We start from the raw sequence: 15057 nt of genomic DNA, 5'->3' as shown, positions 1-15057 counted from the left end.
GTGAGGCCTGGGAGCGTGAGGACAGGGTCCTTGGGGGGAGCGTGAGGACAGGAGCAAACGAGGAGAGGGAGGAGAAGAGAAAGCAGCCAAGCCAGGCATCAACATGCGCTTCTCAGGCAGGATGGAACTGGGACCTCACATTCCATGGCCTTGGTGAAGGCCTGATTGAGCAACAGGAAATTAAAAACAGCTGAACCAGCCTCCCTGCAATCTGTGGAGGGCTTTTGTACCTTCCAGCTCACCACCACTTCCCCATTCTTTAGTTCTCCATTCTGCCCGCAGCCAGCCATTTGGACACAGGTCAAGGGAAGAGAGGACTGGGGCAGGCTCAGTGCATGTCTGTCAGCGCCTGCATCTGCACTGAGACCTTGCAAGCTAGAAACACTCAGCTGCCTCTTCTTGCTCAGTGGCCCATTTACCTGCATTGCCAATAAATCCGTTTGGTATTGGATGGCTTTCCCTGAGCCACTCCGGATTTACAACACTCTCAGTCTGACTTGTATCCTGCTCCCCCTTTCTGTAGGGAAGCAAGAGTTTTAACTAATGTCCCAAGGCTCATCCCCAGACCTTGCCTTCCTGCCTCAGTTTCTCAATTTACTCCACACACAGTGGGAGCTGCTAGTATCTCACACCAGCTGTGAGCCAATTCCCTAGCCTGCCTTTGGCCCAAAAATAGGAATTTGGGTATAATTCTAAAGCTAGCAATCTGCATTGCTGACGGGCACCCTGCCCCCCTTTTGGGAGCCGTGAAATAGGCAGCAAAAGTGTCAGTTTAGTATGACAGAATTTCCCAGCTGCCATTCCCCAACTCTCTTTCCAAACCACAAAGTGGCTGACAAAGCCAGCATCTGAAAGATGCTTTGTTGCTTTGATTGATCAGATTCCTTTTGCCTATGATGCTCATGAATCTAACAACAGCATCATCCTTAGCAGCTAACAGCCAACCCCATGGAGGCACATTCAGGGGCAGCAGAGGAGGGAGAGAGAACCAGGCCACTGATTAATGCCCATTGCTGACAGGGGCACAAGACTTATGCCAACCGACAGAGTCCAGTGATTGTAAAGTTTCAGAGTAGCAGCCGTGTTAGTCTGTATTCACAAAAAGAAAAGGAGGACTTGTGGCACCTTAGAAACTAACTAAATTTGTTAATCTCTAAATTGATTGTAAAGTGACTCCTACAAAAACACTCCCTGTTCCCATGGCAAACAATCAGCGGCTTGAACTGTTTCTCCTCATCCCTGCAGCTTTGCTAGACTAAAAACCCCAACAAAGCCGGTTTGCCAGCCAGGGCCCTCTCAGCAAAGCCTGTGGTGGATGACTGCAGTAGAAATCTTATTCCAAAGTCCTGGGATCAGGGGGTTTACTTTAAAAATTCACCCCTTGGCTCCAGAATCTCAGCTTTTTTTTCTTCTTTGGGAAGGGGGATGGGGGAAGGGAAGAGTGTCTAGTCCTTATGGTTTTGAAGAAAACCTTGAATATGTGAAACATGGTTAAGTGAGGTCTCCTGAGTGTCATGGTCCTCCTTAAAAAGACAAACCACAGACACAAACAAGGTTGAGCTTCAACTCTGTCTCCTTTGTTTACCAGCGACCACACAGCCTGGAACTCTATGCAGCAGGGAGACATCTAGTGGCAGAATCGTATACCGCCCTGAGCGTGCAAACAGCCTGACACAATAGCTCAAAGAGGTGTGAACCACCCACATTCATCTCAGTTGGGAGTTAATTCTAAAATATAAAGATGACATTGTCAGTGTCAACAAGTGACTATCTCATTGCTGATCATTTCAGCAAAATCACCTAGTTAGGACTTGTCTATTCATGCAATTTAATCCCATACAAAGTAGGGTATGAATTTAAAGCAGATAAACTATTCCTGATTAACTACATGTGTTGATGCTTTTATTCTGGAATAACTCCAGGTGTAGACAGGCCCTAAAAGCATTTAGCTCACAATCCCAATTCATCTACAAAACTTTCCCAAGCGCCCAATGGTCTCCTATCTCAGAGCTCAAACTTCCAGCTTCTCCCTGGCAACTTCACAGTTTAGTTTAAAAAGCCTGGGGGCTACTGAGCTGACTGCATTCTTCAATCTCCTATTTAATTAAACAAGAACTTCTATTTTAAATTAATCCTAACAGCCCCAGAATTTCCACACCAAAGTGACGCAGAATCAAGGGGCCTTGCCTGGAATTTAGGTCCAGCCCGCCTCAGCCTTGCTCTGCAAAACCACAAAGGGGTGCCCAAGGACAAACACCAATAGCAAGCAAGATTTTTTTTTTTATATTAGATCCATCCTTAAATAGGACTTCAAATGCAAAAAGCCATACACCAAATAACATTTATTCCCTCCTTATGTGCCAAAGGTTCCATGTGTTAAGAGATGCATCCAGCGCAAACAATAAAAAATAAATTAAAGTCGCAACCACTACACAAAAGGTCACTGATCCCAGGGAACGCTGCTGGAACATTGAACCAGCTAATCGTTGCTCAAATGCATTCCTTTTCTTTCATACATGCCATGATTCTCGAAGATTTGGTGGGACTGTGGGGGCCTGGAAGGGAAAGCCTTTATGTGCTGAATGTTCTTCTTTGCTGAACATCTTTCTAGCCAAGTGCATAGTGAGGGATGGAATTTTTAAAGATTCATTTAAGGACACATGGAATATCTATTAGTGACAACTCTCTGCAAGTATCTGGAGAACAGAAACTTTCCAAGGGAGAAGAGAATTTTGAGAATGGTCCTAGAGCTAATGGGATAAAATTAAGGCAATTCACATTTTAGTCGGAATATTGTTCCAGTTCCTGACACTAGTGTCACCCTTCTGCCAAGCACTAGCATATGTGCAAGGCCTTGCAGGTTGGCTTCCCAACTGGATGAGAAATCAAGGAAGTGGAGCCTGATTATATTCTAAGTGTAACTTGTTTTATTTATATATACACAAAAATACACCACTCCAGGAACAGAGGTGGTCAAACAGCATGCAGGGCAACCTCTTCTCCCAGGAATTTCAGCCTAGCACCAATGCCCAAAATTCTCAGAGAGCAAATCAGCCTCAAGAATCAACTGTAATCAAAGCTGAAGGCAAAGAGCAAAACTCTTCTGCTGGTCTCACTGCTCCCATGCCACGGGCCACTGCATTTACACAGCACTTTGCATAACAAAATGTAACACCATAACCACGTCTTCCCAAGACTGAACATATTTTTGCTCAGACACAGAAAAAAAAGACACCTTAGAAAACTATGGGTAACAGTGCCACCTATTGACACCTGCCAGAACAATATATTCAATGAGAATCCTGCACTAGCAGGAAGATTTAGACAGAGGGGACCTAGCTGATCTTTTCTATCTCTCTAATCTGAATTTCTGTGATCTATTGTTTTTATCCTCTGGTGCCTTCTCCCCTCTGCTGAGACTGCAGTAACAATTGGCCAACAAACCCTATTTTCAGAGCTAAGCAGACCCTGATGGTGAGTGGACATGAAAGTAAACCTAACAGCTATGCATGGGATTTACCTTTTGAGATGATTCTTCAGCAGATCCCCTTTAAAGATACTGGCCATATGCCTCAGAGAGTACATCTTAAAAGGGGATTATTATTATTATTTGTATTACATAGAGCCTAAAAGCCCTAGTCACAGACCAGGACCCCACTGTGTTTGGCACAGTACAAACACAAAACAAAAAGCTAGTCCCTGCCTCAAGAACCTTTAATTCCTAGCTTGGTACAACGCTTTTCATCAGTAGATCTCACAATGTTTTACAAAGAATGCCAGTGTCACTATCCCTGTTACAGATGGGGAAACTGAGGCACAGAGCAGGGAGGTGACTTGCCTGAGGTCACCCAGCAGGCTCAGATGGGAACAGAACCCTGGTCCCCTGAGTCCCCCACAATGCTCTACCCATTAGACCATGCTACCATACAAGTACCTAGACAAGTAGAGATCTCCTACTTATGCTGACACCACTATCTGTATGTCTGCAGCATCGCCAAAAAATTAACACTCTTTTTTAAAACCTGCCTGTTATTTCCTGCTCACCCAAGGGTAAAGTCTGCCCTTTCTCTACACCCTCAGAGGGCCCAAAGATAGTGGAATCCATGCTTGCAGTTGACAACAGGTTTGAGGAAGAGTCACAGCTTCTAGGTGCCCAAGCCCTGGGAGGTTCACTGCACATCCCCACAGACAGGTTTTGGGGGCAGCCCCAGGCATCTGTTGTCATACAGGTTCACCTACCATTTCCCCAGCAGAGCAGTGCCCTCTGCTGCATCAAGGCTAATGCAGCTGCTTCGGAATAGCTTTGCTGCATGAAGGAGGGATGCGGGGGCATCTGGCCAACAATGGGAAAATGCATCTTGTAAGAAACAAGTTAACAGATATGGATATGAACCACAGCAAGGGCCCGAGGGTTAACCAGGGCCAGCTTCTGTCCACACTAAGGACCAAGTGCTAGTTGACCTCACGCTAGTTAACATATTTCCTAGCACAATTCATTTTCCAGGCCGAGAAAAGCTATACATGTAAATTAATTTGTCCCCAGCCTTTGTCATGCCATCTACTCCAGCGTGGCCTGGTGGCAGTGGGTGATTCGGCCCACCGTGTATTAGAATAATCATTCATGCTAATCAATAATCACCAGTCACGTTTATTATAATAGTGCCTAAGGACCAGCGCTGTTCAAACACATAATCCCTGCCCTGATGAGCTTACAATCTGAATGGACCAGCTAGACACCAGGCAGGGGAAGGGGTAGAGCACACCAGCAGGGTGAACAGGGTGATTAACAAATGGCATGTTAGTTCCATGATTTTTTTTTTAAAACAAAATTGCAAAGAGACTGGAAGAAAAGCCCGTGGCACCGAATTCATTTGATTGTTCAGAGCCCTGTCCACCCACTTAATGTGCAGCTGAAGTAGGCTACTACCCCTGCGCCCAAACTATGTGACAATGTCCCTTTAATTAAAAAGGGAGCACCACCTTAGCCACCTTTTCTCAGCAAAGGCTACACACATTTGGGGCGTGTTTATTATGGGATGGCACAAGTGTTGGTCCCAAGATCACCTGTGCCAAGTTTCTGGCAGCAACAGCCTTCAGAGAGCAAATTAAATCAACCTTCAGAGACTGAATCCAGCCTTCCCAGAGTCATTAGCCATGCCCTGAGGGGAACACAGACTATTTTCAGACATGATGACTTAAGACCAGGTCACCAGCAGGTTAAATTAAACTATGCAGCATTATCTTCCTCCCCTCCCATTGAGAAATTACATACTCCTGCCTGATGGGCACTAGCCAACCCTGAGTACTCAAAACAGGGTGCTTGAAAGGGAAACGGAGGAGGCAGCTGAGCTTGGAAAGGTAACTACCATCTGCCCTCTCTTCCCTTTCTGCCGCAGTTCTTTGAACAAGGCCATATCTACAGTGAATTATGGGAGAGCTCTCCCCTTTTCTTGCTTTGTAATATATTCCCAAGTAATCGTATCACTCTGCTCTGTGTTGCATCCCTCAAGCTTTCATCTGTCATCGTCTGCTTGGGCCCTGATCCTGCAAACTCGATGTACTCAGGTGGTGCTGCATTTGAGAGGCTTGTTTTCACCGAAGAGTTAACTTGGGCATTGCTCCTACCCCACTCCCATCCACACACAAAATTAGGTTTCAGAGTAGCAACCATGTTAGTCAGTATTCGCAAAAAGAAAAGGAGTACTTGTGGCACCTTAGAGACTAACAAATTTATTTGAGCATAAGCTTTCGTAATGCATCCGATGAAGTGAGCTGGAGCTCACGAAAGCTTGTGCTCAAATAAATTTGTTAGTCTCTAAAGGTGCCACAAGTACTCCTTTTCTTTTCACACACAAAATCTTCTCCCTCAAATGTGGTGGGGCTTTACACCCAGGCTAGCTGGCTCACGATGGGGTGCAGGCTAGAGTCCAAGTGCACTTGGGCTGGAAACCCATCCACTTTGCAATGAGGACACAGGCTACACCAGTGGTTCTCAACCAGCAGTACATGTACCCCAGGGGTCCATCAACTCATCTAGATATTTGCCTAGTTTTACAACAAGCTACAAAAAAAGCACTAGCTAAGTCAGTACAAACTAAATTTCATACAGACAATGACTTGCATGTACTGCTCTATATACTATACACAGAAATGTAAGTACAATATTGATATTCCAATTGATGTATTTTATTATATGGTAAAAATGAGAAAGTGAGCAATTTTTCAGTAATGGTGGGCTGTGACACTTTTTGTATTTTTAGGTCTGATTTTGTAAGCAAGCAGTTTTTAAATGAGATGAAAATTGGAGGTACGCAAGACAAATCAGACTCCTGAAAAGGGGTATAGTAGTCTGGAAAGGTTGAGAGCCACTGGGCTACGCCACTCACGTGATGATCTTCAGTTCCTTCCCACAATTTCCCGCCGTCCCACCACCAGAAGAACAGACAAGTTCTCCCACAATTCATCAAGAAAGAATCGGAGAATGGCTCAGCTTACTGCAGAGATAGGAACCATGGGACACACCTGAGCGTGTACAGCACCAGTGTAGACGCAGATGAGTGGGAGCAAACAGAGCTTTGCAATGTGGTTGTTCAGACCCGGGCTAGGCCAGCCCACACTCCAATCAGCAGAGTTGCCTCTGCACTGAGGACACACCCACAGAGGTGCAGGGTCCAACAGTTCCTTTGACTGGAAGCTCTTAGCGGAAAGGACTGTGGCTTCAGACCCATCTGCGAGTCACCTAGCTCACCGGCTCAGAGTTTATAGATAGTATCTAAACCCACAACAATGAAAACAGCCAGCATGGCCCAGGATGGGAGACACTTTTCTGCATCTTCTTTATTGAGGTTTCCTGTCCTCCTGCAGGCAAGGAACTTTCACTATGAAAACTAGCCGGCTTACTGGGGCTGCAACAAAACATACCAACAACAACTGGCACCAGAAGGTGCCATCCGCTCCTCCCACTAGCAGGTTTTAGGTCTCCGTTATTGTATGTAGCCAAAAAAAAAAAAAAAAAACACCCAACCCCAATCATTAAAATTAGGTTAGAAGGTGGCAGCTGGATCTGGATTTGTTTTGACTCCAAGGATCATGCCAAAAGAACAACAAAAAAGGAGAAGCCAGACAGAGCTGGCATGAGCAGCTATGAGTCAAAGTTACAGTAGACGTGGCTTTCTCAACTGCTTATTTTTAAACCCAGTGTCTAAGCTTTCAGAGGAATAGTATCTAGCTCTGATATTGGGCTTTTCAAAGCGCTTTACAAGGGAAATCAGCATCATTTTACATTTGGGGAAACTGAGGCACAGGGAAAGAAAGACCTTAAAAACCTCTCCTTCCTTAGCGTTTTTTACAGTCAGGCTTGAGAAAGCCTTGTCTGGGATGATTTAGTTGGGGATTGGTCCTGCTTAGATGCCCTCCTGAGGTCCCTTCCAACCCTGATATTCTATTATTCTATGGAAGAGACTTGGCCAAGGTCACCCAGCGAGTCAGGGCAGAGATGGGAACAGAACCCAAATGTCTCCTGAGTCCTGGTCCCTCAATATCCAAGATTCCCCTATTATCAGAAATCCCCTTCCTAATGATCTGCCAGTTTGACTCCTTAGCATATTTGCTGTTAACTGCGATTCTCAGGCACTTTAAATGGGGGGTGGGGTGGGGAGTCTTATATTTAAGTTGGGTTTCAGAGTAGCAGCCATGTTAGTCTGTATCCGCAAAAAGAAAAGGAGTACTTGTGGCACCTTAGAGACTAACAAATTTATTTGAGCATTAGTTTTCGTGAGCTATAGGTTTAAGTTGTGAAACTTTCAATTTCTTTATGGCAGAGAAGACACAGGATGTGGCTGTCAGGAACCACTGCAAAGACTTGGGAGCCAATGGGGCTACTCACGGTGCATAAAGTCAAGAATGTGTATCAGTCTTTGCAGGATCAGGGTCCCAAAGCCCATTGAAATAAATGGGAGTCTTTGGATCTGGCCCACAAAGGAGCCCCCCCCACCACCACCCACCCATTGAGGGCCCTAGACCATAGGTAGACCCCAGCGGCACACACCTCAGAACACAGAGGGATAGCAAAACTGAACAAGAGGGCTGCAGAAGAGAAGACCTCTGCAAAGTTTCTCATAGGTCAGGGGCAAGCAAACTTTTTGGCCTGAGGGCCACATCGGGTTTCAGAAATTGTATGGAGGGCCAGTTAGGGGAGGCTGTGCCCCTGCCCCATATCCACCCCCCCTTGCTTCTCGCCCCCTGACGCCTCCCCCCGGGATTCTTGCCCCATCCAAACCCCCCGTTCCCTGACAGCCCCCCCAGGACCCCTGCCCCATCCACACACACCCTGCTCCCTGTCCCCAGAACCTCTGTCCCTGACTGCCCCATCCAACCCTCACTCCTTCCTGACTGCCCCCCCGGGACCCCTGCCCCCATTCAAACCCAATCCCCCGTTCCCCGCCCTCTGACCGCCCCGACCCCATCCACGCCCCCTGACCCCCACTCCGAACTCCCCTGCCCACTATCCAACCCCCCCGCTCCCTTACCACACAGCACAGAGCACCGGTGTCTGCCCAGCGCGTTGTGCCGGTGTAGTGTAGTAAATTGCTCCCCGTAACTGCTACCAGTAGCACATTCCTAGATGGAGCAGTTTAATACACTACACAGGCAGCAAGGGAACAGCGGGGGAGGGGCCGGGGGCTAGCCTCCCAGGCCAGGAGCTATAGGGCCGGGCAGGGGGGTCCCGTGGGCCGGATGTGGCCCACGGGCCATAGTTTGCCCACCTCTGTCATAGGTGGAAGCTGCTCCAACCTTCTTAAGAGCTTTTAAATTCATTTGGACTTCTGCAAGCCATTTCTCTCCTGTAGTAATGACACCGAGTGCTCAAACCAGAGACTAATGACTCAGGAAAAGCCTAGTTCTGAAACCAACCACACCAGGCTGAAGCATTCCATGAGAGGGAGAAGGATGGCCAAGTACTTAAGGCCCTAAGCTGGAGTCAGGAGATCCAGGTCCCATTCCCCCTACATGACCACAGACTTCCCATAGGAGCTGGAGCAAGCCACACCGTGCCTCAGTTTCCCACCTGTAAGTAGGAACAGGAATACCTCCCTACATCACACTAATGACCGTGAGGCACTCAGACACAGAGGTAATAAAGGGCTTTCGAGTAGTTTTAATACCAGCCTACCCAAAAAAGCTGGAACCACAGTTTTGTGTGGCAAGAGGGGGTAGAAGAATATTAATGGCTACATGCAGTGGGGCAGCACTACTGAGCTAGGCTGACTAAACTTCCCTACAGACGATGGCACAACATGGACTCGTTAGAGCCAAGTGTCTGAACTGCTTTTTCCCCCCATAAACTAGCCTAACTCCAGTGTCACTTAAAATGGGACAGGTTTCAGAGTAGCAGCCGTGTTAGTCTGTATTCGCAAAAAGAAAAGGAGTACTTGTGGCACCTTAGAGACTAACAAATTTATTAGAGCATAAGCTTTCGTGAGCTACAGCTCACTTCATCGGATGCATTTGGTGGAAAAAACAGAGGGGAGACTGATATACACACACAGAGACATGGAAGATTGATATACACACACAGAGAACATGTCTCTGTGTGTGTATATCAGTCTCCCCTCTGTTTTTTCCACCAAATGCATCCGATGAAGTGAGCTGTAGCTCACGAAAGCTTATGCTCTAATAAATTTGTTAGTCTCTAAGGTGCCACAAGTACTCCTTTTCTTTTTTTAAAAATGGGACAGTTACACGGACTATCACTACCCCTTCAAGAGCATCCAGATGAGGAGTCTGTACTGGTTTAAAGAGCTAGATTTCTAAATTGATTTAAACTGGTTGTCTACACTAGGCAAGGCCAAGATTCCACCATCTCCCAGCTCTGTACTGTCCCCTTCAAAACATCTGAATAAGGCAAAATACCACATGCCTTCATAATTTCACTGGGACTGCTCACATGAATAAGGCGTGTGGTATTTGGTCACTAGCTCATGCACAATTGTCCTTCTTCACGCTTTTCTATCTCCTCTCATCTTGGCTTCCCTCATTTGTTAGTCTCTAAGGTGCCACAAGTACTCCTTTTCTTTTTGCGAATGCAGACTAACACGGCTGCTACTCTGAAACCTATCCTCCTTTACAGTCTTCCTAAACTCCAACACTTAAAATCACAGAAGCCAGAGAGAACAGAAGCCACCCAGTGTACATTCTCCTGCCGATGTTTCCTACATTGCTTTGTCCTCTTCATATAGGACATTTTCAACTGAAATGGCTTCCACCACTTCTCCTGTGAGACTAGTCAACTTGTCTGTGCCAATATAGGATACAAACTCCAGTGTAAATGCTCTATACAGGTGTAAAGCATGGCCTTACGCTGATGTGTTTTACCCTGGTCCTGAAATATACAGAGATCTATACCAGGGACTGATATTGTCCCTAATTTAGGCAAATAGAATAGACCATGACACCTTTAAGATATCTTCCCTGGTATTTGCCCAGAATAATTCTCCTCTTAATCTTAACCCACTTATTCTTTGAACCATTCTGAACATTCCTCTGTCCTTGGGCACCTACCCCTCTAAATACTAAAGTTGCAATCCCCACAGATGGGTTTTTTTTGCAGCTAAGCTATTCAGATTTTAGTCCTCTAATCTTTCCTCCTTAGTCAAGCTGCCTGTCCCATTTGTTCTTTTTTGTTGCAGGGATGGAGGTACACAGAAAGCCACATGCAATTATCAATGCTGTCTCACCAGGATGGTTTCAAGAGGCTCTACCTACCTCTCTGGTCTATGTTGGAGGCCTCTCTATTTACGGTTCACTAGCATCCCATTTCTCTTGCGGCACTACGCCTTTATGTGTCTCTCGCTCCCACTGATTCTGTGTTTTGGATTGTTCTCTCCCTCTCCAGATTGAGTACCATGAGTTTTTCAACAGGTTGAATCTCACCATATTATCTTCTGCCCATGGGCCATAATATGCCATCCATTTGTAAGCAGAAAGCCCCATTAAACAACAATGGCATGACCAGACCCCACAATTCTAGCCCTTTTCACTCCCGCCCCAACCGCGTCTTTAGTGGGGTTCACAACACCTTCCAGTGAGTGCCATCAACTCTCCCTGTCCTCTCCAACTCCACCACCCCATCCTTCCTTGTCTCGTCACTCTGGGCAGCAGAACCTTTCCTCCTGCTACCAGCCCCATCCATCTGCAATTGCATCCTGCTTCTCTTTACACCTTGTTTCTACCACCTGCCCTGGCATTCCAAACCATCCTTTTAATGAAATAAACACACTACATGCTCCATCTCCATTTGTGCTCATGCTCAACCATTCTGCTTGAAACTTCACCCCATACCAAGGATGCCCAGTAGTTGCCCCCCTAAAAAGTAGCCCTTCGCTAACATCTCCCTGCCATTAGAAAGATGGCATAACTGGAAACAGCCATGTTTTACTATTGGCAAAAAAATCAAAACAAGTGCTTTCTAGTCGCTGATCAAAGGAGATAAAAGTATAAGCAAATATTATGGTTGTGTGCATTAAATACATATTCAAATTAAAACACAGCCCTTGGGCTCCTGACAAATTGCCAGTGCGGCCCCTGACATTGCAAAGTTCAGCCACCAAGCTACAGATGCTACTTGTGTGGTGTATTGTAAATCTATGGATGTCACTTACATTTGTCTAAATGATACAAGAGATGGTTTTATTATTCTCAAAACTATATTGAACCTGGCTAGGAAAAGACAGAGAGCTTTCTTGTGCCAGACAAGATGGAGGCAGCTCAGTTATGTGGAGAGATTTAGAGAAGAAAATAAGGTAAAACTAACTTTAAAAAGAAGAAATAAAGGTAAAACTAACTTTAAAAATGGTTGGGGGGGGGGGGGAAGTATACAATGCTTGTCTCAACACAAATGTCATCATGAGGAGTAGATGCGGAAGATCTGTCCAAAAAAAAGTTACAGAGAGAGCTCATCTGATGAAAATAGGAATTTCCGATCCCACACAAACCCAGAGCATACATTAAAAGAAGCAGAAGAATCACTGCTTTGTGCTGCTAATCTCATTCTGGAGAAGGCTCTGCTGTAGCAGTGGGATAGTGAAGGGAAACCCCTGAGTGTAACACAGGATTGAAATGACGTGTAGTGTGTATAGCTACTGGAGCATAAAAAGGAGAAAAAAGCGTTTTGGTGTTTCACCAAAACCAAGAAACTGGGGTGGGGAGGGGAGGTAAGGGAGAGAAAACACACACACACACACACACACGTTTATGCACTTGAATAGAATAGAACTTGATTTGTCCTAATATTGTCCATATGATGTATATTGACATAACAGATCTGGATATGAAACTGAGAACTACATAATGGTCACACATAGAGTACATGGAGGGAGTGCCATGTGTTATTGCTTTCTAGTTATTTCACACACACACACACACACACACACACACACACACACACAAAATGTTCTTGCCCTGATGGTGACTTGCACTAAGGATATATCTAAAAAGGGGGTGTTCTTAAAACAGGTTAGCTAATCAATTTAGCTAATGTAGGTTAAAATAGCAGCAAAGACTTGGCAATTCAGTTAACTTAGGTGAGTTCAACTGCAGGCTCCCCTACAGACTTTAACCTGAATTAAAAACAGAGTTGTCAGGTCTTACCTGCTATTTTAACCTGACTGAGCTAGCTGGAGTTAAGAACACACTCTTTTTTGCAGCGAAGATATACGCAAAGCCAAGTTAACCTCACCTGCCAAGCATGTCCGTCATTTAAATGATTTTCATAATTAAAATCAATTAGAACCAAATATATTATAAGTGCATTTAAAACCATGGGGAATTAAGCTTAAAGTCCAATGACAAGAGGCTGAACAGAACACAGTGGGAGGAGAAAAGCAGTAGTACACAGGAGGCAAGAGTCAATATATAACCGTCAAGAATAAAAATAATCTAACATTTCATAACATACGAGGATAAAAAAAAGATGGCTAGATATATGGAACTGTGACCATTTTTGAAGTTATCAGGAATACAGATCTAGAAGGGAGGTCCAAATCTCCTTAAAATTCTCCCTCAGTCATCTCTCTAAGGCTACCATATCTCTTCCAGACTTGCCACATCACTCTTTCATTGTACCAGTCCCACAATCTTCAGCTGGTTTGTCAATTTCCAATTCCCTTAAAATGATTCTTTTGGCCACTACTGATGCTTGTAATAAAAATTGTTCCCAAGGTCACCTACATCTTTTATCAACATTTTAACTCCTGCCACATTAAAACACTAATGACAGGTTTCAGAGTAGCAGCCGTGTTAGTCTGTATTCGCAAAAAGAAAAGGAGTACTTGTGGCACCTTAGAGACTAACATCTATTTGAGCATAAGCTTTCGTGAGCTACAGCTGAAGTGAGCTGTAGCTCACGAAAGCTTATGCTCAAATAAATTTGTTAGTTAGTCTCTAAGGTGCCACAAGTACTCCTTTTCTTTTTATTAAAACACTAACATTCTTTAGGTCCCCAGCAATGTCTGTTTATAATCATCCTTCACCTGCCAATTTTTTCCTCAATGTGCCCCTGATTTAGAGTGATACCAAAACGATCACCTTTTGTTTCCCATAATCATCATCTAAAACAGCTGGAAAGGAAAACAGAAGCATTCTGTGTATGCAATAGCTGATCATTTGTGACACTAAGGAAAGAGAGCCAAACTTTCACTGCTACACCACTCCTGGAAGCTTGTCTAAATTAGGAATTTTTTCCACCACTCTTACTCCCCCAATACACTTGTGACATACTAGTGCAAAAAAGGGAGTTCGTACTGGTGAAAAATCTGGAGACGAGAAAAATCACAAGGAGTCTTGATCCCACAATTGCTAGGTTCAGAAAATTTCATGCTCACACAGATCCAGCCACAGCACCAGAGGGCTAGAGTTTATAAAAGTGCAGTTCTGATACACTTAAAAAGAAATATTAAATGTTGCATTGAAATCCACACAACAAAAGTCTCTCCTAATTCTGCCTCAACAACGGGAAAAAGAGAAAATGGTGAGGATGAGAATTATGGGTTGTATGATCTTAGGGAGATCTCTGCAAATTTTTCTGCACTGAGTAGTATTCCTGCAATTCTAGACTTGCTGGAATTTCTTTAAAGGGCCCCCCCAGCCTATTGGTAAGATACAGCAATCACTATGCAAACAGAGGACAGGCTGCTCTGCCAACCCACCTCTTCAGAAAACTGTTTTCAGACAAACCATAACAGAAAAGATTCTCTCTCTCTGCTCCTCTCTCATTCATCTCAGATTTTAAAGTTCACACCTCACTAATTGGGACCCCTTAAATGTTACCATCATTAAGTGCAGACATTTGCCCCCACACACTCCCTGCATCCTACCCTCTTTTATTAAAAAGATACATGCAAAAACTGAGTTAAAGTTTTACAATTAAAATAAAAGCAAAAATGCAAGGGTTCTTACAGTAATATTAACTCAGCAAGCTCACACATCCCGTATATTTTAGGGTGTACATTGTATGACAGTGCTAGGTTAAGCCATGCATTTAAACCAGACACTGGTACAACCAATACATGGTTCTGATCGTGTATGTTACTAGCTAACACCTCCTAAAACTGGACAAAACATGGCAAATTGTACTTAAGCAAATGCTAAACTTGTCCAGTTACAGCTTTGGAGAATGGAGCACCCAGGCTGTAACTGGACAAGTTTAGCATTTGCTTAAGAACAACTTGCCTTGACTAGAGCTAGGTGTTAGAACACGTTAGCTAGCTAATTAATTCTACCATCACATCTTTAAATCCCAGTTCAGACAAAGCCAGAAAGTACAACATGCTGTGTTAACATTGTTGCAGCAACCTTAAATTAATTTCCTTAAATAACCACTATTATAATATAATTATAAACCAACAAGAACGTTGCTGCAGTCTTTAGGAAGGAAATGAAATTTAGAATTTCCCTTTTGCAAACAACCTCTCTGCTTACCAACATTGCTATATTAGAAAAGCTAAATAACAAGCAAGCTTCATCCCCATCTTCCCTCCAACAAGTTCCATTCTCCAACAC

At 44.5% G+C, this 15057-nt stretch overlaps 1 protein-coding gene and 1 long non-coding RNA gene across 12 annotated transcripts in view; one reads left to right on the top strand and one right to left on the bottom strand.

Annotated features, from left to right (window-relative positions):
- TNRC18 (trinucleotide repeat containing 18) overlaps positions 1 to 15057 on the bottom strand; it is a 94450-nt gene that overhangs the window by 66794 nt on the left and 12599 nt on the right. The window lies entirely within an intron of this gene.
- Positions 9469 to 10113, top strand: LOC122456170. Its single transcript, XR_006274869.1, has 3 exons — positions 9469 to 9510; positions 9649 to 9696; positions 10053 to 10113. It is a non-coding gene; the product is annotated as an uncharacterized LOC122456170 (long non-coding RNA).

The sequence above is a fragment of the Dermochelys coriacea genome, chromosome 10 (assembly GCF_009764565.3).
Source record: "Dermochelys coriacea isolate rDerCor1 chromosome 10, rDerCor1.pri.v4, whole genome shotgun sequence".
Taxonomy (NCBI): domain Eukaryota; kingdom Metazoa; phylum Chordata; order Testudines; family Dermochelyidae; genus Dermochelys; species Dermochelys coriacea.
This window is presented reverse-complemented; position numbering and strand designations above follow the sequence as displayed.